Source organism: Ambystoma mexicanum, chromosome 8 (genome assembly GCF_040938575.1).
Source record: "Ambystoma mexicanum isolate Mex_15411 chromosome 8, UKY_AmexF1_1, whole genome shotgun sequence".
In the NCBI taxonomy this organism is placed as follows: domain Eukaryota; kingdom Metazoa; phylum Chordata; class Amphibia; order Caudata; family Ambystomatidae; genus Ambystoma; species Ambystoma mexicanum.
The window spans coordinates 109,109,800-109,135,872 of NC_090929.1; the positions used below are offsets into that span (position 1 = coordinate 109,109,800).

At 47.6% G+C, this 26,073-nt stretch overlaps 1 protein-coding gene across 19 annotated transcripts in view; it reads right to left on the reverse strand.

Annotated features, from left to right (window-relative positions):
• The window catches only part of GAPVD1 (GTPase activating protein and VPS9 domains 1), a 1,092,811-nt gene that overhangs the window by 55,466 nt on the left and 1,011,272 nt on the right, over positions 1 to 26,073 (reverse strand). The window lies entirely within an intron of this gene.

Here is a 26,073-nt window from a genome sequence, read left to right on the forward strand (position 1 = left end):
TTCCCACTGATGGCAGTTGTAGCTGGCCAACAGGGTGGTGGAGTTGGCAATCCTTGCCTGGTAGGCGGAAGTGGAGGCTACTTTCCTGCCCAAACCATACAGTTCCTAGCTCTCCTTGTCGGGAGGAGCTTCGGACGATGACAAGGGTGTTTCAGCCCTCTTACGGGTGTTAGTAACAACCAGGGAGTCCGGCTTCAGATGCCTCCTTACATACAGTGGGTCTGATTGGGCTGCCCTGAAAAGTTTCTCAATCCTGGGGTTGACTGCCCTGGTGAGGTTAGGATTTAAAAGTGAAGGGTCGATTCTTCTCTGAATAGACTTAAGGATAGGGATGGCCTGAGCAACAGGCCTCCTTTCTCCCACTAACTCTTCTGCGAAGTCCCTCCTCTTGAGCACCCTAGGTGTCAATGTGGAAATGTTCTGCCGCTCGGGACAGAGCTTCATTCAGGAGAGGTTGATTGTCGACAGGGGAGTCGGTAATCGGGGGTTCTTTCTCTACCGGGGAATCTACTCTGTAGGTCTCCGGGTCTTCCTCTTCTTGCTCCTCATCCCCATAGTAGCCTGTACCAGTTTGCTCTTCCAACATGCCCAAATCTGGATCCTCACAAAAGGATGTATCCCCCCGATATTGGGAGTAGGGCTGTATATAGAAGGGGTCCGAAGACCGTGTTGGGGCTTCAAACCGGGACTTCTTACTTGGAGGTATTGGATCCTTAGAGCCCGAGGGTGCTGACCCGTCGGGAGTATAGGAGAGAAAGTGTTCAGGGTTCTTTGTGTAAAAATCTGCCAATGAAGACATCCTTGACATAACCCTGTCTATGTCATCACTAGACCATTCTCTAGAACTGGGAATGATCCTTTCTGGAGCTTTCTCCACCTTATCCTGACTAGACTTACTGATTTTAGCAGGTGTCCTTGGGATAACAGAGGACTGGGACTTGTCTGTCTACGATAAGTGGGAAGTTTTTGAGGTGTGTGAGGAGGCTGAGACTGCTTCCTCTGTTTTCCCCCCTCCCGTGGGCGGAAGAGTGTTTTCCCTGTTTTTTCGCCCCTCCGGAGCCTTCCGACGCCTGGCGTCGAGGTTCGGGGGTGGTGTCCCTATCTTTAGAACGTGGAGGTAGGGACTCGGGAGCCGCCGTTACGCGGTCTGCGGGCGCCGACTCCTTGAGTGCGGTCTGGGGATGGAAGTCGGCTTCGTCTTCAGACGATGGTACCTACGTTACACTGGGGAGCGAGGCACTCTTGGCAACAGTGGATGATTGCATGGAGTCATGCGGCGATCTAGATCGAGAACGCCCAGAGGACACCGATTCGGACCGTTCTCTATATGCCTCTTTCCGAGAACTCGACGTGCGTGTTGAGTCTCGGTTGGACTTCATGTGCTTTGTGGAAGTGCTGTGGGTAGCGCTTGTGTCGCCGGGGGTCTTCCCCATAGCCGCCCTTCCGGACGACCTTCCGAGGTCGGGGACTTGCGCTCGGCTGTCTCTTGACGCCACGCTGTTCTCGCTGTCTAAAAGTACGGCGTCGCTGCCATTGCTGAAGGCGCTCTCCGCTGCCATGGCCTCCTGGCGTGGTGGGCCCAACGCTTGATCGAACGGTCCTTAAGTGTTTTCGGTTTAAACATACTACACGCTCTGCAGTTCGCCCCGGGGTGGTCCCTCGGCAAGCAGAGATTGTATGTGACGTGCCTGCCGACCCAAGGGTACTTGCGGTTGCACTTGGGGCAGAATTGGAAAGGGGTATCCTCCATATGCACCTTGTGGCAGCAGGCTAATAAGTGTAGGAATATATAAAAATTTACCTATATACCAAAAGAGTGTAGAGCATGTCCACCCCCCCACTCTCCCTACTTGCAGGGCCAAGGCCAGAGGCCTTCTGAGGCCCAAATCCGTCGTTCAGTTGTCGACGGTCGAATTCTTCTCCGGGCCGGCGTTGGGTGTGGAAGTTCAGTGACTCGACGTTGGGGTGGAGAAATGGGTAAATATAACAATATTTAGCAAAAGTATGGCTAAGGCCAGGGAACTCCGCGAAATGCTTCCGACCAGTATGCCGGAAAAAAACAATCTTAGGGTCCTACACACGTGAGGGATCGTGGGTACAGTGGACGTCACACTAGGGATAGTATTACTGGCACGCTCAGTGTCGACGCCCATTTTCGAGTTTCGAAAAACAAACTAATACTCCGCAGCTTCTACTAGATGTCGGCTTATGCACAGCATGTGATCTAAGCAGATTCCACAAGCCTCAGAAATATAGGATACATTACTCACCCGTAATCGTATTTCTGTGGCTTGTATCTGCTTAGATTCACATGCTATACATAGGCTGACATCTAGTGGAAGCTGCAGAGTATTACAGTTTTCAAAATTTCGAAAAGGGACATCGACAGGGTGTGCCAGTAATACTATCCCTTGCTTGACTTCCTCTATACCCGTGTCCTTCGCACATTGAGGTTACTCAGATTGTTTTTTCATATATATATTATATATATATATATACAGTAAGTTATACAGTAATTATATATATACATATATACAGTAAGCATTGTGATGTTTGCAGGAAAGATGTTCAGCGCAAGATTACATAACCTTTACTGAGTGGAAATTTAAGGGATCTGTGTTTTAAAAATAACGTGAGGCCAGTTTGGTAATTACATTTTATGTTAAGTAAAACTGCAGTTACAGTAAGGGAGTAGTTTCTTACCTGTAACTCCATTCCTCCAGTGTTGGTATCTTTCATGGATTCACATGCTGTGAATATTCCCCGCCATCAGGCTGGGAAAACCCCGGTAACTTTAATATAGTTTCCCTATGGAAAAAAAATGTTGACACCTTGAGTGTCCAATCGACGTAGTTATTGGTGCTTTGGGCAGCACCAATGGGACGTCGAGTGTATAGCTCCACCCCCACAGCTTCCCTCAGATTTTAACCTCTCCAAAATGAGGATGTCACTAATTCTTAACCATTGTTCCAGGAGTCCCGGGCTCAAAAGGCTGCAGCACCAGGGCCATCATACCTTACAATGGAGAGCCATAAACATGGCTTTCCCCCACCCCCTATTCAGGGTAGGATTTGTACTATGGAGGGAGTGGTTTCCAGTCACCTGCAAGAGAAACAAAGTGCGAACAATTCAAGTACCAGAATCCTTAGAGAGATTTTGTCAATTAATCTGCAACACCTGAAAAGGAAATGAAGACACGCCTGAAAAGGTAAAGAAATGTATCCTTCCTGAAGATTGATGGAGTCATGTGTCATGATGCCTACCCCCAGGCATCCGGACCAAGCCCATCAGCCCCGGGAGCAGGCATATAGACATGTAGTAAAACATCAGCAGCCCCGGCTAGGGGCTATCTGGGTTCAGTCCTGGCGCCTTAGGTGCCAGGCTCATAGTAGAAATCAGTCCTGGTGCCTAAGGCGCCAGGCTCATAGTCATTACTTACCTCAGGCAAACACTGCTGCAAATGACTCCAATCCAACATGAAGCCTGAAAGGGACTATTTTTCTACAGGGACTATTTTTTGCTCTGGTGTGGTTCTAGGGACTTCTTACCTGGGACTACTTTTGAGGCTATTTAAACCACGCCCAACCAGCAACACAAGCTTCGCGTTATACTGCATCCAGCAGCGTAACGCTCACCGGGCCTGCAGCCTGCATCCAGTCTTCTGCTACGCCCGCCTTGAATCCAGAGCTCCTAAAACAAAGAGCAAAGAAAGGGACAAGGTTAGAAAACAAACTTATTTCTATTCCACACCTGATTCTGGATCCATCTCGTCTCCGGACCTGTAAAGAACATCATTTCTGCACGTACCGCACCTCCAGCTGCAGGGCCACGCCATACTCACCAGTCTTCACAGCATCCTTCGGGTCGGCGCTGCCTCCATCATTTCTTCGCCGAACTTCAGCACCTAGGAGACAAAAGAAAACCACAAGGTGAGCCGAGGGAACCAACAAATATAATTCTTACCACCATAGACTTACAGACAAAACACGTTTTACACGTGCAACATTTACCGGACAGCGCCGGGTAATACAGACTCTTACCTGAGCGCCACCAGCTGCCACAAGAGCATCTTTTCACGAGCCAGCTGCAAGACAAGAAAGGAAGGGGGGAACAAGAGTGAACATCGGACATATTGAATTCTATGAACTTAATACTAACTGGTCCTCACCAGGAACATCAGAGCCAATACTCTCCAGAACTCTCCCGAGCCTTCAAACCAGTGAAGCAACTGGAATCAACGCGCCCCTGCAAATCCACGCAGGATGGAGAGCTCATCTTTCAAGAATATAAGGTGAGATTGCTGTGAGGGCATTTCGGAGGTGATTAGTTGGGGAGGACTGTGGGGGTGCCATCACTTGAATCCACAAGTGGCTAAATCCATCTCTCCACTTGCAGGAGAATATTTCTACGGGTTAAGCAGACAGGATTAGGAGGGCAGATCCAGTCAGTCATCGCTGCACTACGCATCACGTGTGTGGAGACCACAGCTGTCCGGGTCAGACCGACACCCCTATGGGAGCCAGGGGAGCATAACATGTAAACGTTCGTTTAGAGGAGAAGTCAATGCAGGAAAACTTGACTGGCAACAGAGTGCGCGCCTTGTCACTAATTCTTAACCATTGTCCTAAGAAAGATGTTTGCCTGAGGGGAAGGCTGGAGGGCGCATGTGAATCCATGAAAGATACCAACGCTGAGAAATGGAGTTACAGGTAGGAAACAACTCCCTTCTCCAGCATTGGATCTTTTATGGATTCACATGCTGTGAATAGACTTTGTAGCAGTAGAAATGCTTGGAGGTGCATATCGGGCAAAACAGGACATAAACCTTCAGTAATATGACAAAAAGAAGCATATAACCTTAAAGGAAATAAACAGGAGTAAAGCAAACACCCCGGAAGCAGCAGGGTTTACACCTTACTGGGTGGTGTTGGAGTGCCGCTCGTCCTACCTGTACCTCTTCAGCATATTGTTGATGCAGACAATTGTGCCTGGTGAACGTGTGGGGCGCTGCCCACGTTGCTGCCTGGCAAATGTCTGATTGCTATGCTCGCCCATACAGCTGCTGAGGACACCGTGGACCTTGCGGAATGAGCTCTGGGAGCCGATTGTAGTGGTTTGTTGGCTTTTGCATAGCAGAAAGGTATAGTAGCAGCCACCCAGCGTGAGATGCTTGGTTTTGAAATCGGCCTACCTTTATTGGAAGGGCCGAAAGCCACAAAGAGTTGCTTGGAGGATCTGAACGATTTAGTGTAATCTAGGTAGTACTTTAAAGCTCTTGACGTCCAGGGAATGTAAAGCCTTTTCAGCCAGAGTGGAAGCATTAGGAAAAAAGGTTGGTAGAGTGATTGTAGTGTTTATTAAAATCTGATGGAATCTTTGGAATGAAATGTGGATTCATTGACAGAAGAACTCTGTCCCTTATGAAGCGCAGATATGGTGAATCAATGACTAGAGCCTGCAGTTCTGATACTCATCTGGAGGACGTGATAGCCACTAGAAAAATTACCTCCAAGTGAGAAATTTGATGTCAGCTGTTGACATAGGCACAAAAGGCGGTTTCATGGGGGCTGTTAAAACTAGGTTGAGGCTCCAAATGGGGGAAAACCTTTTCCTTGGGGGGAAAAGTTCTGAAAAGGCCCTTCAGGAAATGCTTAATCAGTCGTTGTAAAGCGGGGTAGAAGTTCTTTTCCACGTGAATCTTGATATCGCCGCTAGGTGAACCTTGATAGAAGATACTGCGAGACCATCTTTTGCTAACAATAGGTAAGGAAGGAGTCGTTGAGGAGTAACACAATGGCTGCAGGTTAGGTTGTTGCACACACCAAACGCAAAACCTTTTCCATTTACGGGTATATGATATATTGGTAGACGGAGCTCTTGCCGCAGCCAAAATGCGGCGGCAGTGCTGAGGTATATTTAGGTTTCTGAACTCTGATTGGTCAGGAGCCATGCAGCTAACTTGAGGGAGCCTGGGTTGTGATGCCATACTATTCCCTTATTCTGAGATAGGAGATCCGGCTGGGAACCCAGGTGAAGAGGATCGTGCACCGCCAAGTGAAGCAGGTCAGAGAACCAGGTCTGCTTGGGACAGAAAGGGGCCACTAGGATAATTTTGCAGGGAACTTTGCAAATAATTTGAACCGTTTTTCTTATCAGGGGGAATGTGAAGGCGAACATCCAGGTCCAAGGAAAAGAGAATTTGTCCCCCCGGGAGTTCGGATGAGGGACCCCGCTGGCACCGTTTGTTTTCGGGGCTGGCAAAAAGGGGAACGGCCCCACAAGATCTTTGCCACCTGGGAGCTGTTCTGGGAGGAGTCCCTGCTGAGGTTATCCACCCGTTTGTTCTGAATCCCTGGCAGGTGGAAAGCCAGGATCCGACTCTTGTGCTGGATGGCCCATTGCCAGATGGTTTGAGCATCCTGGGATTGGATCTGTGAGTGTGTCCCTCCTTGCTTGCACGGATAGAACATGGTAGTTGTGTTGTCGGTGAGAACCTCACTACCGAGCCCTTGATGAGGGGGAGAAAAAATTTGAGAGCCCAGTGTACCGCCCTCAGCTCTAGGACATTGATATGTAGAGGGGCCTATGTGGGTAACCACAGGCCTTTGACTTGGAACTGGTCCAGAGGAGCACCCAATCCTATCTGTGAGGAGTCAGTCACAATAGTGTAAGAAAACCTGGCTCCATCAGGGGCATGCCCTGTTTGACATTGAAGGGATGAGTCCACCACTGTAGGGTGTCTGCCAGTGGCCGGGAGAGGACTATTTTGTCTGACCAGGAGCCCTGGATCTGGGAACATCTGGATGTGAGAAATTCCTGTGCTGGGCACATATAGCGGCGACAGTTTGGAATGAGGGGGATGCAGGACGACATGGTGCCAAGGAGAGACATACGAGCAGACCGTGGCAGATTGTTCGGGTGTAAAAGAGCTGGCTGGGGGCAAGATTTCTCTAGCCTCTTTTCAGAGGGTTTCACCTGATTGTGGGTTGTTCAGAATTGTGCTCCCGGGAAGACCAAATTCTGTGAGGGTGTCAGATAGGATTTGCTGAAGTTGATGGGGAAGCCTAGACACTGTAGAAGGAGCATTGTGCGGTTGAGAGACTCCAACGTCTGCTGCTAAGTTTTCCCCCTGACCAACCAGTCAGCCAGGTACGGGTAAACGCGGTGGCTGTTTCTCCAGAGGAAAGCTGCTACGGGAGCCAGAGAAATTGGTGAAAGTCCTGGAAGCTGACATAAGGCCAAAGGGGAGAACCCAAAACAGAAAATGGCTGTTGCCCACTTTAAACCTGAGGAATTTGTGGTGCCTTGGGTGAATTGGTAGGTGAAAGTAAGAGTCCTTGAGATCTAGACGCTAAAAACTTTGTGCTGAACAGCCCTTATAACGTCTTACAACGTTAGCATCCTGAATGTCTGCTCATTTATGTTCTTGTTGGGCAGCCGCAGGTCTAGTTTGGTCCGTTTGGCTTCTTGACCACGAAAAACCTGGAATAGGTACCCTTTTCTCTTGTGGATGGGGGAACCCTCTTGATGGCCCTTTTTTTAAATATGAGACAAACCTCTCGACGTAAGATGTGAAGGTGAGATTGAGATGTTTTTACCAAAGGAATGGGGAATTGAACGTTTGAACTCCAACAAGTGGCCATATTGTATAGCATCTAGTACCCATCTGTCTGTGGATATTGAACGCCACTTGCTGAGGTGGAACATCACTTTCCCTCCTATCTGACTGCCCCTGTGGCAGTCATTGTTGTGCTTTGCTTTGACGGCCTCTTTGTGAAAAGGAGGGTCCTCATTTCCTTTGATCTTGGTAATACTTGTTGCGTTGGGCGGTTTGAAAAGACTATTGGGAACAGTAGGTGGTTCTGCTGTATTCCTTGTTGTCTCGCGAACCCGAAAAATCTTGCGTTTCCTGAGACTCTGTGAAAGGAACGAAAGGGGCGAAAAGATCTTCTGCCCTACAGAGCCATAAGGGACCTTGCTGTACCCAAAACTGCTTTAATTGTCTTCAAAAGCTTTATCAATCTTTCGCCAACAAGATTCTCACCCTCAGAAGGCATGTGTACAACCTTGTGTTCAACTTCCTGACAGTAAGTTGTGCAGCGAGGTCAGGCTCGACGCCTGAGAATCACCCTGTTAATTTGTTTGAAGCCAGTCTCAGCTAGGTCAACAGCAATGTTTATGCTATGGTTCGATGCCTCTTCCCCTCTCGCACCAAAAGCATAGCTTCTTTCCTCTGCTGCTCTGGACGGTGCCACATCTCACAGTAATACCTTGCAAAGATGGCCCACTTACAGCTATCATTATCCGGTGGAGTGGCACACTTGTGTTGGGTGAAAGCTTTTCCTGCTAGCCGCCACGGACACAACAGACTCCGGTGTTGGTTGCGATGTTAAGCACTTCGGAGTGGATTCTGGAGCTTAGAATTTTTTTTACAAGCAGCCTTTGACTGCTGGCTCCGTAAAAGGGCGTTTCATCATACGGAGACCCTCCTGCCATACATGATCTAGTATTGGGATTGAGAAAACTGCCTTAATACTTTTCCCCATTTGATCGAACAATAAACAGTCATTTTCTTCCGCCTGAGTGAGACCGAATTCCTGGCAGGCTTTAGCTATCATGGCATGGAATGCGCCTATGTCATCTGGGGGTGGGGGCGGGGGTAGATGGTTGGGCCGGACTACCCAGCACATCCTGTTCCGGGTCTGTATCCCAAGTGTCTGCCCTCTTGGGAGAAGAGGAGACCGTGGAGAGGGTGTCCTGTGGGGCAATGTCCTGTTCCGAGTCATCCAGTTCTCCTTCCTCCTGATCCCTGCATCGAGAACTAAAAGCCCTAGGAGATGGAGGAGGTGGTCTAGCTGGGGACAGTTTTCTGGGGCGAGAGCTCTGGTTTAGTAAGGTATCAGAAGTATGCTTCTGGCAAGAGGCAATCTGCGGACTGATGGAACCCGAGAGATTGGGAGCCTGGCATCTAATTGCCCTAGGAGTGCTTGAAAAGTGGTGAGTACTTGCATAGAAAGCAATGACTGAGGATTTATAAGAGGAAAATGAGGTGGAACAGCCCCCATGTCCATTGATGTGGACTGGAGGGTAGACGATTGTGTTGTTCGCTGTATTCCCAAAACAGATGGATCTGGGGGGGGGAAAAAAAAAAAAAGGACAGTTCCGAACCTCCTTCGGGATCCATCTAAAAAAACTGCCTACTCGTAGGAAGGTACCTTAAAATCAGATGTGATTTCATGTTGAAGGATGTCCTCTAGTAGAATGGTCAGAGACCTTACTAAAAGGTTGTTCCGTAGGTGCAGCGGTGTGCTTGGATCTGCCCTTGGGAGACGGATCTCCTGTTGCCAATTCAGGCTAGGCTGGCCTCGTAGAGGAAGTATGTGTTGGAGATTTTTTCTTCGCCGTCGAGGTTGTCGTCGACGGAGCAGGCTTCGACGGTGTGGTTGACAGGACAGTGGTCGACAGGGTAGTCGTCGATGGAGCTGTCGACGGGAGACTAATCGTAGATATTGTCTTCATCTCCGGTACCATTACGCTGATGGAGAAGGCGACGGCTTGGATGACGACCTGTATTGGTGTTTCATAGAATCATAGCCAGAATAGGACTCCTGACAGATATTGCAATCTTCCGCCGAATGATTCGGGTACAAACAGTATAGGCACTCTGAATGCCTGTCTCCCTCGTATAAATTCTTGAGGCTGCAGGTCTCACACGGCCTGAGCAAAGATTTCTTCGGACCCAAGGAATCCATAACTGGACTGGAAAACATGCCTTTCCTTTTCGAAAGACTGGAACCACAGAAAGTTGAAGAAAGAAATTCACAAAAAAGACGAATTCTCTCAGGAGAGAACGCAAGATAATACCAATGGTTTGGAAGGCGATTGAAATCTGAGGGGAAGCCACAGGGGCGGAGCTATACACTCAACATCCCATTGGTGCTGCCCAAAGCACCCATAACGACTTTTGTGGGACACTCAAGGCGTCAACGTTTTTTTCCATAGGAAAACTACTATATTAAAGTTAGTGGGGTTTTCCCAGCCTGACGGGGAATATTCACAGCATGTGAATCCATGAAAGATCCAATGCTGGAGAAAGTCACGAGCCGCATAGCACGCGTTCAGCAGCAGCTGAGAGGCCTTGCGTGCGAGCCACTGTGTGTACATATTTTTGTTAGGAAAGACCGTTAAGTTAAAGGGTCTTCCTTTGTGAGTGTTCGTGCAAAGCTCCAGACGCGTTAGAGTAAGGAACCCAACGCTGTGATGTGAGTCAATAGAGGCTTGATCCTAGTCACGTGCGAGCCTCGAGCCTCAGCCTCTATCGAAACCATACAGCAGTGAATTAATTAAAAGAAACGTAGCAATTTCACAGTGCACTGCGGCACCGCATGAACGGGCGCGGCAGAGTTGTTACTGAATGAAATTCAGTCCATTTCACGGCACCACAACTCTGAGTGAATGGAAACTTTGCTTGTTTAGGGAAGCCTCAGACAGAAGGACATCTGTCAGTTCCACAGTATGCCGCGCATCCGAGTAGGTTGAAAGTAAGTTCAAGGCTGTATTAGCAATGATCTTTCACGTTGGCTAGTGTTCAAGTTTTAAAGATTTTAGAAATAAAGAAAAAACAGGAAGAGAAAGAAGCTTTTGAGCAACAGTGTATGAAGACTCTTGACCAGGCATTGAACATCCAGTAAAAGCAGTGAACACTTAAGACCAGAACTGCTAGTCTTCAGTGTAAAGTATGACAAGTTAAGAGAACTTATGAACTGTTAGGGAGAATTCTCACCTAAGTGCTAAATTCCCTCTATCTTGGAGCCCTCCAGTTCTTTTGCTATATTTTGGGATTTTGAACTTTTCATTTTCAATGTGTTTTACTCTTGTGTTCTTTGGTTATGGAGTTTTAGATAACCCCATAGGCATCATCTTTTTATTGTTGTCACACGGCACCTTTAGTGCAGTGACACAGGGGTGTCATTTGGACTCCCCAAGGTTTTAATACCTTCTCTGAGACGGATTACTGTCTCCCAGAGAATGTAAAGTTAAATTGACTTTACTAGTCTTTAAATTTATAGACCCAGCACACACTATCTTCGTATAGAGTGCTGGAGGGGTGGCCTAGCATCCCCTATGGCTAAACACTCTTGTAACAGTCAAATGTTACCCTTTACTATTGAAATGGCTGGCGTCAGTGGTTTTATAACGAACTACCATGATTTTTCCTGACTGCGAACACCGGTAGCTAAAAATCGGGTCAGCCATGTTTTCAATATGGCGCCCAAGACCCCTCTGTAAAAACAGACACTGGTCATCTTTTTTCGCTGTTTATTTGTGGAAAGGTCCTTCTTGGTTAACTCTGCGACCCAATCCAGGTTTGGTCCCTTTGTTCGTGAGCCTTTGGCGGGCTTCAGGACTGAAGTCCGCCCATGGCGTCTGAGTGTCTGGGGTGGGCAGGAAGTGAGGGAGGTGCCCGAAACTCCCTGTGCTTAGTCTCCTAGGAGAGCCAAATGCACTCTTGCATGATTGGCTGGCTGACTGTCAGGCAAGGACAACCACTCTGCTGGGTGAGTGGCAGCTAGGCTGGAATGAAAGGGAGTAAAATGTTTAAAAGGCGAGTCTCCAGGACTGGAAGGCTGAGTCGACCACTGGAAAGAAAGAACCGAAGACGAGCTGAAGGAAGAAGACTGCTGCAACTCCTGGACCGTTGGTTTGCCTGGTGAAGCCCTGCTGCAGGTGCGAATTGCGTGAAACTCCCTCGACAGAGAAGCTCCTTCAAGAACGGCTTCTCCCTTTGAGTTGGTGGGACCAATCAACTCAGCAAACACCTGGATACCATTCTCGGAGCTTGTTAAGGTTAACTAGGGGGAAGGATACCAGTTTGTGTTTGGAAGCCACAGCTACTTGAGCTGAAGTGACGCCATTTGGATTGCTCTGACGACGATCCCGTGCAGTGCAGGAGTACCCAGTTGTCCTCCTTGTCCCCACGACTGAGGCCCAGGAACAGCGAGACCTGCAGGACCTGCCAGGAACCAACATCTTCAGCTGCATCTTTTTGCTCCACTTTAAGTTACTGTGCCATTTGGTTGAGAGATCCTAACTTTCGCGGTTGAAGTTCGTGAAACTTTCCCAACTCTCAGGTCTAATCAGTTTGTGACCCAGCATATCTTTCTTTATCATCAAAACTACGTCTAAAGACTTTTACAAGAACACTAGACTATTGACTTTGGCCTGACCTATTGAATCGAACTGACCCTCCTGGTACAATGAACCTTTGCATTATCTAAAGGATGTGTCTTTCTAACCCTTTGTACAAACATATGCTTTTTATTCCTATTTAAAAGTACTGAAGTGCTATTTGGTTCCTTTTTCAGGGGAGTGCAAACTGTCTTTATAACAGAGTTTGATAATCTAGTATATTGGGGTTTAATATTGAGTTGATTTCTACTAGTGAAAGTTTTCTAAATGACTGTGTAAATAAATGCTTAAGTAATTTTACCAAGAAACCTTGAGTATAAGTGTCTATTTGACCACTGTGATTGTGCTACTTCTCTGTAACTTCTGCCACTGCGCACATTCCCGCTTGAGATAAGCCTGGCTGCTCAGCTCACTACCAAAAGTGTGTGGTACAAACTTATACCAACGGTTGGTTTTTGCTTACACCTGTAGTCCTAATTGTGTGTGGTGTTCCCAGAGGGTATTGCCTGCAATTCTGCCTAACATTAACTAAATACTTCAGCAGAGTGTGAGCAGAGGTGCAATCAGTTCCTTTCTCAAGATAGCCTCCAGGCTTGGGGCAAAGGTAGTCAGGTAAGGTTGGGAAGAGTTTTAGAAGTATTTAGATGTTAAATCTGGATGTTTTATTTGCAGGTTATCCAAAAGAGACTGCAAGGTCCAGATGTTGAAGATCGTGACGGAGGTCTGACCAGTTTGTTATATCCACTTCCCCTTTCCCGGTCAGTTCAGTTGTAGTAAGGTCAAAACTGCTGACGAAACCAGATTAGGGAGTCTGGAGGACTAAGCATCTGCTCCTGCAGGAATTCAGCGTTGGGAACCTGAGAGCATGGCAGCTTCCTGGGAGGGGAGAATTACATTTTTATTTCATTTGTAGAGCGCACTAGCAGCCCTGAGTCATCGAGGCGCTGTTGCAAAAAGTGTCTTAGTTACAGGAAGATTCTTTGCTCCATTGCCATGAGATGGGAGAACGAAGGCTGGCGGGGCCACCGGGATCATTGTGGCTGGTTCCTGGTGCATCTTGTGCACTATTCTGTTGAGAAGGGGAATCGGGGGGAGGGGGGAAGGGAGTACGGGGGGGGGGGGGTGCGGGAAGCGTAGGCAAATCTGCCAGACCATGTTATCAAGAGACCGTTCCCCTTCTGCAAAGACGATGAGTAAAATGTTACTCTTGTAGCCACCACTCGTACTGTACGGGTAGGGGGAAGTCTCTGCCGAGTATGTCTGCCAGAAGATTGAGTTCCCCTGGAACATGCTGCGAGAGGAGGAACATAAGCGAGTGCCCACTTCCAGATGCTCTAGGACAATCTGGACAGCCCTATAGAGAGAGGGAGAGTGTGCCCCGGTGTTAGGCAAGATTGTATACGGTACCCTTTGAGTGCACTACAATAACCATGACCGCCTGGCAATAGGGACCCCAACCTTTTGTGTAAGTCTGAATTACACAGATTGGTAGTGTGGCTAAGCAGCCAGGCATATCTCAAGAGGGGTCAATGTGAGAAGTAATGTTGCGACAGAGTTTCACAGTACAGTTATCCAAATAAACACTTACACTTGAGGTTTCTTGATAAAACAATTATGATTTTATTTCACAGTCAGTTGTATAAGCCTTCTTCAGAAGGGAGTGTTAAACAAGATTGTATGCAGTACCCTTTGGGTGCACTACAACAACCCTGACCTCCTGGCAATAGGAACCCAACCTTTGGTATAAGTCTGTATTACACAGGTTGGTAGCGTGTTGAGCAGCCAGGCTCATCTCAAGGGGGGGGGGGGGGGTCAATGTGAGCTGTAGGGGAGATACACAGAGATTCGCAGTGAAGAGTATTCAAATTAACTCTTACACACAAGGTTTTTTGATTAAACAATTATTAATTTAACAGTCAGAGTAAGCCTTCAGAAGGGGGCAATATAGTAGTAACACATACACACTCTTAATCTTCTAAATCAGTAAGTACCCTTTTGGGATGGCACACAGACACTTCCTACACCCTCAGGTGACCTTAGTAACTTTAGTAACTAGGAAACTGTGGACATTAATCTACCACTGTTTGCATTTAGAATCAGACTTAAGAGTTGGTCAAAGGAACATTTTTAAAAGAACAGTACAAGAGAACACAAATTCTGAAGCAGGTAAGTACTTTTGGTAACCCCCAATGCAAAGTTAGTTAACCCCTTCCTGGAAGGAAGGCAAAACACAATGTCAGAGGGAAGAAGTCATTCAGGGAGCCAGGCTAGGCCAAAGTCAACTGGGCAAAAGTCTACGTGAGCTGACGCACTTCTTACAGGTAAGTAAAAGTCTTGCACAATGTTTTGGAAGTCTTTGTAGAAAAGAAGAATTCAAAGCAGGCTGGTTAGGCTTGTGAAGTAAAGAAGCTGTTAGCAACTCTACCGAGCAACCATAACACGTCTAACCAACAGAGAGCAAGTACAGTTACACAACAAGAGGTACGTTCTCTTAGGCAGTACAGTACCTTTAGGTTGAAGAAGAGTGCAGCGGATGGTTTCTGTTCCTGTCAGCTCTGCAGGTCTTAGTGTTCCTGGTCTCAGTCGTGGGGACACGAGGGAGGACATCTGGGGACTCCTGCTCTGCAATGGGAAGGTCATAGGCAGCAATGGGCAAACTTCAATGATATGATAAGGCACTTATAACGTGCCTATACACAAGTGTTTCAATTCAGCGGTCCTTCTGTGTTTCTGCTCCTCGTGTCTGACAGCAAATAGCAACACCATGGTTCTCGGCTACCACTTCTGACTTTCCTTGATTCTGTGGTCCAGCACTCTGTTGAGGTGGCTCAGGCTTGGTCAGTCCTGTATCAGGGAAGTCCGGAAGATCTTCCTAGCGCTCGGGTCCTACTTAAAAGCAATTCACACGATCTGGTGTTCCTCGCCATGGCACTTCGGTTCCAGCAGCAGAAGTAGTGGAAATACAACCAGCTTCGAGAGGATGTCCAGACAGGCTTACTTTGGAGATGATTGGTCCCACCAACTCAAAGGGTGAAGTCGCTCTTGCAGGGCTTCTCTAGTCTAGGCAAATTCGAGGCTACAGCAAAGCAGCAGGGCTTCACCGGGCAAACCAACAGTCAAGGAGTTGCAGCAGGCGTCTCTTCCAAGTTCTTCTTTGGATTCCTTCGTCCAGTGGTCGACTCTGCCATCCAGCCAAAAAGCCTTGCCTTTTATGCAGGTTTCTCCGATTCATTAAAGCCTACCTGTCAATCACACAGCAGGGTGGATGTCCTTGCCAGCCAGCCAGCCAGCCAATAACCTTTGGGTGCATTCCTGTACAGGGGAGTTGCTAGGTCTGGAAAAGACCTGGGGCTACGCTGATGTCGGAACTGTCGGGACTGGGGGCTAGCTAGTCTTGGCTGTAGCTCCTGAGATTCTATCCAGGGCTACAACCAAAAGACTAGGGGCTATAGCCCCCTTTGCCCCCCCCCAGCAACGCCCCTGTTCCTGTAACCAATCGGATTAAGCACAGGGAGTTTCAGGCACCTCCCTCACTTCCTGCCCCTGCCAGACATACTGGAGCCAGAGGCGGGCTTCACTCGTGAATCCCGCCCAAGACAAAATGAACAAAGGGACCAAACCAGGTTTGGCACGCAGAGTAAATCTTAAGAGGGACCTTTCCAGCAAGAAATGGTGAAAAATGAAGACCAGGGCCATTTTGACAAAATGGGCACCCATGGGTGACTTACTGCAGCTAACAACGCAGCCCGCGGTAAAAACACACAATGGTAGTAATAATTAAACCACTGCCACCAGCCATTCATTGTAGAAAGGGTAACACAAATGTTACACAAGAAATTAGACAAAGGGGATACTAAGTAACCCCTCCAGCACCCTTTGGTAAGATAGTGTGGTGCTGGGTCTATAAAGTTACAAAATTTAAGTAAAGTCAATTTCACTTCACTGCTATTGGAAACCGTAGTTTCACCAAGAGAAGGTATTTAAAACTTTGGGAAATATAAGAGACTTCCCTGTGGCACTGCAGTGAAGGTGATGTGTGTCGCAATGCAAAGATGATGCCTATGGAGTTCGTCAGACTCCAAAGTCAAAAGAGAAACAGAGTCTAAATCACAGAAAAATACATGAGAGTGGGAAGAAGGTCGCACTCTCTCCATATTAGAAATTAAAAGTCCTAAAATCCAGCAAAAGAGCTGGGGGTCTCTAAGGTAGAAGGGAATTGGCACATTTCTGAGAAATCTCCCTAACAGCAGTGTTCAAGTACACTTGACTTCCGAGGACCAGAGAGAACGAAGAAATCAGCGCTCCTTATCACACGTCAATCACAGTTGGACTGCAAACCCCAATGACACCCTTTCTTTCCAGAGAAGCCTTGCTGTGATTTCCTTTGTAAAAAGAACATGAGTAGGTGGAGTACCAGGCACCCGGAGTATCGGTAGTGTATTGTGATGCCTATCGTTGAGGTAGTAATTTTTCCAAAGTCTGCAGGTTTACCTGAACTGTATCCACAGGTGCAGACCGCATCTTCCAGAAACTGTGCTTCCAAAGTGAGCTTCAGTTCACCTCATCTCTTCTGGTTTAGCACTGCATCACCATTGGAACTGTTGCTGGAGAAATGTTAAGTAAGGCTGCTACTGGAGAAGTTGAAATGGCTGTGAATCATGTAGGCTCCGCTTGCAACTTAGAAGAGTGTGCAAAGCACGATAACAAAATCTAACCTAATTTTCAGTCACTGGCCAAAAGGTTCACATACATGAATTGCTATGCGAAATTAACTGCATGTGTGTTTGGGAATGTGTAGAAAGGAGCATTAACAAACTACAATCAATTAAAGCAGAATGGTTCCCATAACAGACAAAATGTAACGACAATACTGATCACTGGGTGATAGATGATACACAGAATCTGCTATCAGGCCTTGCTCACCAAATCTTTATTTCTATGCCTGCATTGGTGAACTGACTTTTCAACGTTTTGGCAGCACAGCCTTGATACCACAGTAGTTCTGCAAAGTTTGGCCTACCTAATTGAGCCTTAAATTTAGCATTGGCCAGTCTAATAAATTAGGGCTATTCTTAATGAGGAAACAGCAGCATAAGGACCAGGATCTCACCCATTCCATCAGAAGCCAGTTCATCTCCATCGTTCTTTCAGAAGTTAATGGTCAGTTGAGTGGAAAGTGGATATGAGGGTCCCCTAAGGAACAGATCGCATAACGGGCCTTTGACACAGCCTGTAACCAAAGGGACTGGATACACTTTCTGGACATGAAAAGCACTCCTGGATGTGTTGCTTACCTGTACATCTGCACCTCATCTGGTGTGGACACTATTGAATGTTTTATTATAATGTATTTGTGCTCACATGTTTTCCACTAGGAGAGTTAGAGGACCCAAGGAAATCCTTTTTGCTTAGCTCACTGCTCAGTTTCTCTCACACCCTGCACACGGAGTGGTGAGAATTCCTCCTCGCAGTTATGTTAGAAAGAAGAACAAGTTACTTACCAACTGGATGTTCCTCCAACGTATTCCACATCTTTGACATGTAATGTCCACAGCTGTGCACTTCAGAAATGTTTTCAGCAGAGGGCGTCCTGTGTTGATGACATCAGGTCAATGTCCCTCGAAGGCCTCAGTCGAGAGCGACGCCACTGAATGTTATAAATAGGACGCATGGCGCCCGTATCCTCAGTTTAAGTTTTTTCCCTCAGAACATGTGGCACCAGTTTCATGCCTGCTTGACTGCACATAGCCTTGCGGAAACGGAAGCTGCAATTGCATAAGAAATTCTCCAGAGGGGCAGGCTGGGAGGGCGATGTGGAATACGTTGGCGGAACATCCAGTCGAAAGAACTTACCAGTTCGAATGGATTGTGGTAATTGGAGGAGGGAAAAGCGGTCAGAGTACCCAATCAGATTGCGGAATAAAGAACCGCCTTACCAAAGGCCATATCCTGACCATGGATTGTATCCAGGGAATAATGCTCAACAAAGGTGTGAAGCGAAGCCTAAGTAGCAGCATCACAAATATTCCTAATAGATACACACCGCTGGAGGGCGGTGGAAGCAACCACCCCCCTACTGGAATGAGCTTGCAACCCTTCAGAAGGGTCCTTACCCGCCAATCGGTAACACTCCGTAATAGTGAGGATAATCCACCTGGACAAGGTCTGTTTGGTACTTGGTCTGTTTGGTAACTGCGTCTGTTTGGTAACTGCCTGGCCCAATCGGTGTCCAGCATATCCTACAAAGAGTTGATCATCCACTCTGACCCTGGACATCCTAGAAATGTAAAAGCTCAGAGCTCTCCTAGGATCCAATTGATGGAGTTGCCCCCCTTCCTTACCAGGATGAGGAGGATAGAAAGATGGGAGAACCACTTTCTGACTCAAATGAAATTCAGAAACTACATTAGGTAGAAAGGGCGGACATACCCCAAGTACTACCCTGTCCTTGTGGAACACAGTAAAGGGTGGTTTACAGTAAAGTGCCTGCAATCCACTCACTCTGCGAGCGGAAGTAACCGCAACCAAGAACACTGTCTTGAGGGACAATCTCAAAGGACAAGAGTGCAAAGGTTCAAACTGAGCACCGAGGAGAAAGAGGAGAAAGAGAAAGAAAGAGAAAGAAAGAGAAAGAAAGAGAAAGAAAGAGAAAGAAAGAGAAAGAAAGAGAAAGAAAGAGAAAGAAAGAGAAAGAAAGAGAGAGAAAGAGAGAGAAAGAGAGAGAAAGAGAGAGAAAGAAAAAGAAAGAAAAAGAAAGAAAAAGAAAGAGAAACCTCTGTAACCTCCGCAACACTTGAGGAATGACGGGGACTGGCGGAAAAGCGTACAGCAGTGGGAATGACCAATCCACTACGAACGTGTCTCCTAAGGCTCCTCTTGGAGGTAATTCCCTTGAGCAGAATCTCTTGCACTTCCGGTTGACAATGGTGGTGAAGATATCCACTTTCAGGGTTCCCCAAAGGGCGAAGATCTCCTGAAGGACTTCCTGAGCCAACTCCCACTCACGAGAGATCGTGCTCTGCCTTCTCAGAGCGTCCGCCACTGCATTTTCTTCTCCGGCCAGATGAACTGCCGAGAAATTCCCTGCTGGATGGCCCAGAACCAGAGCTGCGTTGCCTCTCTGCACAACGGGAGTGACCCTACCACCCCCTTTTTGTTGAGGTAATGCATGGCCACTGTGTTGTCCGTCATGATCAGGACACGCTTCCCCTGTACAGCCGGCAGAAAAGCCTTCAGGGCTAGCCTGATGGTCCTCAGCTCTAACAGGTTGATGTGGAGTGGCGGTCAAGTCGTCGCATGAGCGCCCCATCCTGTGAGGAAGCATCCGTCACTACAGTCACCTCCAGCCATGGTTGCCAAAACGGCACTCCTTTCATCAAGTTCTTTTCGTTGGCCCACTACAGTAGATCCTGTGAGACAGAGGGGGGCATCTGAACGGGATCAGACATCTTGCCTGAGAACTGCGACCACTGCATCTTGAGGACCCATTGCAGGGATCTCATCCTCAGCCTGGTCTCTGGCGCCAGAAAAATGCAGGATGCCATGAGTCAGAGCAACCTTAAGAATTCGAAAGCCAGGAGACTCTGGGCATGTTGAAACTTGTCCACCATCTGCACAATGTGATGAGCCCTCCTCACCTTGGGAGGCGAGCACTTCCCGAAGGGCTTGTCTAACACAGCCCCGACGTACTTGAGCGGTTGGGAAGGTGTCAGATGCGACTGCTTGAAATTGAGGGAGAAGCCCAGCTTGTGGAGGGAGCGGCAGGTGGGACTGAGGTGCTCCAATGCTTGCTCGGGAGAGTGCTCCTGGATGCGCCAGTCATCCAGGTAGGGGTAGACTTGAATCCCCACCTCGCTTGAAGTACACTGCCACCACCACCATTAGCTTGGTGAAGACCCTCGGGCGGAGGTCAATCTGAACGGCAGGACCCGAAACTGAAAGTGCGAGTCTCCAGCCGCAAACCTCGGGTACTTTCTGTGCTTGGGATGAATCGGCACATGAAAGTAATCATCCTGTAGGTCCAGTGACAACAACCAATCCTGAAGTTGAAGGGCCTGGAGGACGAGAGTAACCATCTTGAGCTTGTCCTTCCTGAGGATTTGTTCAACCAACGCAAGTCCAGGATGGGTCTCAATCCCTAGTCTTTCTTGGGGATAAAAAAATAAGGGGAATACCATCCCTTGTTCCTCTCTGCTACAGGCACCACTTCTATAGCGCCTTTCTCAAGATTTCCTGCGCAAGGAGCAGATCTGGATGCTTCAAAGAGTTCTCCCGGTGGATTGTTGCGAGGACGCTTTAAAAAGGGACAGTAGCCGTGGGCTATGGTATCCAGAACTCGCGCATCTAAAGTAATGGCTTGCCATTCTTCTAGATGTTGAGACAGTCTGCCCCCAACCGACGAACCATGGGACATGGCCTCATGACCGTTTTGAAGCGACTGCGACAGTGCCTGAAGGCAAAGAGGCAGCTGCCCGAGCGGCTCTTGCACCTCTATTTGCCCGACCACCACAGGCACTTTTTTTTGCTCCTTTGACTGGCGGGACCTCTCGTTCTACCAAAGGAGGAGTAGTAACGAAAAGAACCCCCCCCCCTCCACTGCTGTCCCCTAGGTCGAAAAGGCAGCGGTTGATGCACGGCTGTGCTTAAAGATTTTGCAGCAGCCTTCGAGGGCTGCAAACTCTCAAGGCTCTCATCAGCCTTGTTGCCAAACAAATGTGCGCAAACAAAGGGCATGTTCAGAAGACGGCTTTGCACATCCGGAGCAAAAACTGACATCCGCAACCACGCAAATCTGCATATAACGATGCTTGCAGCCATGGGCGTCTGCCGTATCCAAACCAGACTGAAGGGGTTCGCAAATGGCATTCTTGCCATTTTGCACGAGAGCCAGAAAGACATCCCTTTCTTCCCCCTCAGGAATATGCTCAGCCGCTAAAGAAACAGTTCCAGAGAGTGTGTGAGAACCTTGCTAAGGCACAAGTGGAGTTGGCCGATTTCAATGCCATGCTCCCTGCAGAAAATACCTTCTAAGCCCAACTGTCGAAGCGTTTGTCGTCCCTATCAGGAGGGAATGGTAGGGTACGCCGCCTTCCTCGAGGTGGCCGTGGAGGCGGCCGCCTGAACCGCCAAACTCTTGGGAGTTGGGGAGTGGGTAAATAGCTGGGGTCGCTAATGGAAGGGCAGTACTTTTTGTCTAAGATTTATTAACAGCCGGAAGAGATTCCGGTGACTGCCAAGCAGCTGCCACCCTTTTCTGTAAGGCGAGATGAAATGGTAACACCGGGTCAGTGGACGGACCTTGATCTAAGATGTCCGTTAGATCATCCTGCACAAAGTCTTCAGGGGGACTGGACCATCCCAGATACTCAGAGACCCTAGCCATGAGCCTCCTGTATGAAGACTCATCATGAGCCCCAGGCATCAGCCCTACCAAATTTCGCTTCCGGAAAAGTGTCCAACCCACTGGCATCATGGAGGGTTTGCCTCAACTCCTGTAACTGTCTCCAGAAATAATTGGAGCCACATCCAGTTCACCAGGATCCTCAAAATCAGACTTTTCCTACTCTTCATATATGTCGTCCAGAGGGAGTTGAAACCCTGGCCTGGGTACAGAAGAGGGCCTGGAGTCCTTCCTCCTTGCAGGCGTCGAAGGCCATTCGACGCCGAGAGCGACGACAACCTTAGCGTCGTGAGCGCCAAAGGCTTTGCGTCTACGTCGACACTGGTGCCGACGGCAAAGTGTCGACGTCCGAGACGGATGGACACAGCGCGGACCGAGTCGACGCCGGCATCGAGCCCTTAGTAGGTTGCTGCAATCTCACAGGGGACGAGGACCGAGACCTAGAAGCAAGTCTCTTGTGACCTTCCGAAACCTTGTCCGAACAGGACCTCGAAGGCTTCCGATGCGAGTTGCGGACCCGAGCCCGAAGGGGTGCGAACCACGGTACGAGACCGATCCTGGCCGGCTTTGTTAGAAGGCGCGACCAGACCCGTGCCCTGCGATTGAAATATCGCTAACATTTGCTCCTTAAAGGCAGCCCATTCCTCCGGGTCGGGTATGCTACCTTCCTCGCAGCTCCATCCTCCGAGGAGGACGGGGAAGGAGACCGGTGACGGCGCTTCCTTGAGTGCTGCGACGAGGAAGAAGAATGGCGAGTTGCCCCTCGAGTCGCCCCTTGAGTCGTCCCTTGAGTCGTCGGTGGACACCCCTTTGGATTTTGACTTGGATTTACGGGACTAACTGGGCTTAGAACCCCTACCTACCTGGAGCTTCCCCTTCCGCAAGGCCTTGGCAGTTAGCGACAGGCATTTTGACCAGTCGTCAGTGTTGTGACTCTCACCCAAACACCACAAAGAAATGCGGGTCGGTGATTGCCATTTTCGACTTGCAGTTCTGGCAGTTCTTGAAAACAGACCGCGGCGTCGCAGGGATCGAAGAAAAAGCCATCTCAACGACGAAACACAAGAGGCGCGCCAGGTTTCACGAAACACATTCGCGGAAAAAACTGAACTGAGGCTATGGTTACCGGGCGTTCTATTTATAACATCCGGTGACGTTGCCCTTCGAGGGACATCGACCAGACGTAATCGACGCAGTACGCCCTCTGCCTCTGCTGAAAAAGTTTCTGAAGTGCACAGCTGTGGACATTACATGTCAAAGATGTGGAATACGTTGGAGGAACATCCAGTCGAAAGAATTTTACCATTTGGTAAGTAACTGGTTCTTCTTTATAAGATAACTGCTAGGAGGAATTCTCACCACTCAGTGTGCAGGGTGTGAGAGAAACTGAGCAGTGAGCTAAGCAAAAAGGATTTCCTTAGGTCCTCTAACTCTCCTAGTGGAAAATGTGTGCGCACAAATACTACATAAACATTCAATAGTGTCCACTCCAGATGAGGTGCAGATGTACATGTAAGAAACATGTCCAGGAGTGCTTTTAATGTCCAGAACTTGTGTATCCAGTCCCTTTGGTTACAGGCTGTGTCAAAGATCCCAGTTATGCCATCTGTTCCTTAGAGGCCCTTCATGTCCACTTTCAGAGGCTAACGATCAGTTGAGTGGAAAGAACAATGTGGAGATAACTGATTGCATGGGCGGGATACGGGTCCTTATGCTGCTGTTTCCTCATTAAGGATAGCCCTAATTTGTTAGACTGGCCAATGCGAAGTTTAAGGCTCAATTAGGTAGGCCAATCTTTGCAAAACTACTGTGGTATCAAGGCTGTGCTGCCAAAACGAAGTCAGAGTTCACCAACGCAAGCATAGAAATAAAGATTTGGTGAGCAGGGCCTGATAGCAGATCACGTGTCATGCATGACCCAGTGATCAGTATTGTCTTAACGTTTTCTGTGTTATGGGACCATTCTGCTATAAATGATTGCAGTTTGTTAATGCTCCTTTCTACAAATTCCCAAACACATATGCAGTTAATGCTGTATAGGAATTCATGTATGTGAACCTTTTGGCCAGTGACTGAAAATTAGGTTAGATTTTATCGAGCTTTGCACACTCCAAGCAGCAAGCAGAACCTACTGTCAGGGCTGGCTGGAGTAGTAATCGGGAAGAGTATGTACATAGAATTAACATTGTGGTTGCCCAAGTCAAGATGTAGAGAAAGAAACTTAATCTGATTGGTTTAGGAACAATAGTATGTTTGGTTTGTCTGATTGGTGGATAGGATAATGGGTTGGATTCTTGGGAGGTGAGCAAGATTCTAAACTGCCTTTCATCCTAAGTAATTCAGTGGCTGGTTGTACATTAGTTAAGCTCCTTAACTGAGGCCTTTCAAAGTTCAGAAGATTTACTAAAGAAGTGAGAAAATCGCTGCTGAGCCAGAGTGATCAAGAAGACATCAGGTGGGATTGTTCCTTTTAAAAGCTTAAAGATTCTCACAGTGAACTTCCATCTTATATCAGAAACGTAGAGTTTAGAAGTTTAGCGTTTACTATAAGAGAAAACGTTTACAGTTTATATACAATATGGAAAATAATTGAAGACTGTGCGCAAGTTTTGAAGTTGTTAATAGCGTGAAAAGTGTTTCAAGACTGTTTAACGTGCGCGCGAGTCTTTGTGTCTTCAGCAACGTCGTTGGGAGCGCGTGCGTATGAGGGCACGTGTTGGATTGCGATAGAGCGCGAGTCCATATTAACTGAGCGCGTGTAATTTTTAGCGCGTGTACATTTTTCACGTGAGTGACATTACGTATGAGCGCGTGTTGGATTGCGATAGAGCGCGAGTCCATTTTTATTGAGCGCAAGTTGTTTTTGCCGTGTGAACTATTTTCACGTGAGAGACGTCGCAAGTAATAGCGTGAGTTCGGTTGGCGATAGAGCGCGGGTCCATTTGAACTAGCGCGCATAGTTTTTCAGTGCGAGCGCGTGTTTCACATACACGTGAATTTGTTAATGTGTGTATTTGTTAAGGTGCGCGTGTTTCACGTGCGCGTGTATAAGGTGCCCGTGTAATTTTTTTGCGCGAGGACAATTTCTCACGTCTTGTGATTTCGCATGTTAATCGCATGGTTGCAGAGAGTGAATAAGTTATTTCAAGAAAGTAACTATATATTCATATGTGTAACAAAGAAAAGATTCACACACAGAAGCAGTAGCATTCAAGAAAGTTTGAGTTTCTACTTAATGCAATTTTCACACAAAAGAGAATTCAATACTTCAAGAAAGACTGCATTTCTCAAGAGTATTTGAAAATTCGAATTTACTGGAGTTAAATGAACTTAAAAGTCAAAGAAGAATATCTAAGGTTGTAAGGTGTTTTCAAGAGACATTTTTCTTTAGGATAAACAGTTTACAAGATATTCCATACAGATAATTAACCTCCAAGTCTTAAACAGAGGTATAAGAGGTGAAGAAGTTAGAGTTTGTTTTAAAAATAATTTAGAGAAAAAGGTTTACACTAATGTATAAGTAACCAAGTGTATTTGTTTACTACAGATACCAGAGCCTACCAGAAGGTTGCAGGGCTGCAGTGTCTGTAATTTTATCCAAATCCCCCTTTCCCTTTCTTGGGGTTCTCCACTCAGCTTTTACTTTAGGGTTGAGAGGTGAACTCCTGGTGAGTGTCTGTGAGGCCAGCATCAGCTCCTGTGGAATTCAGTCAAGCCGGACCCGGACACCTACATAGTCCACAGCCATTTCAATTCCTCCAGTGGCAGCATTACTTAACGTTTCTCCAGCAACAGTTCCAATGGTGATGCAGTGCTTCCGCAAGCAGGACAACTGAAGTCCCACTGATCAAAGTGTTAAACCAGAAGAGGTGAGGTGAACTGAAGGCGAGGTTTGATAGCTCACTTTGGAAGTGCAGTTTCTGGAAGATACAGTCTGGACCTGTGGATACAGTTCAGGTAAACCTGCAGACTTTGCCTCAAGATAGACATCACACACCCCTGGAAAGAAAGGGAGTCATTGGGGTTTGCAGTCCAACTGTGATTGACGCGTGATAAGGAGCGCCGATTCCTTCGTTCCCTCGGAAGTCCAGTGTGCTTGAACACTGTTAGGGAGAATTCTCAGAAATGTGCCAATTCCCTTCTACCTTAGAGACCCCCAGCTCTTTTGCTGGACTTTAGGACTTTTAATGTCTAACCTGGAGAGAGAGCAACCTTTTTCCCACTCACGTATTCTTCTGTGATTTGGACTCCGTTTCTTTTGACTTTGGAGTATGAAACTCCATAGGCATCATCTTTGCATTGTGACACACACCACCTTCACTGCAGTGCCACAGGGAAGTCTTAGATTTTCCAAAGGTTTAAATACCTTCTCTTGGTGAACCTACTGTTTCCAAGAGCAGTGAAGTGAAATTGACTTTACTTAAATTTTGTAACTTTCTAGAACCAGCACAACACTATTTTACCATAGGGTGGTGGAGGGGTTA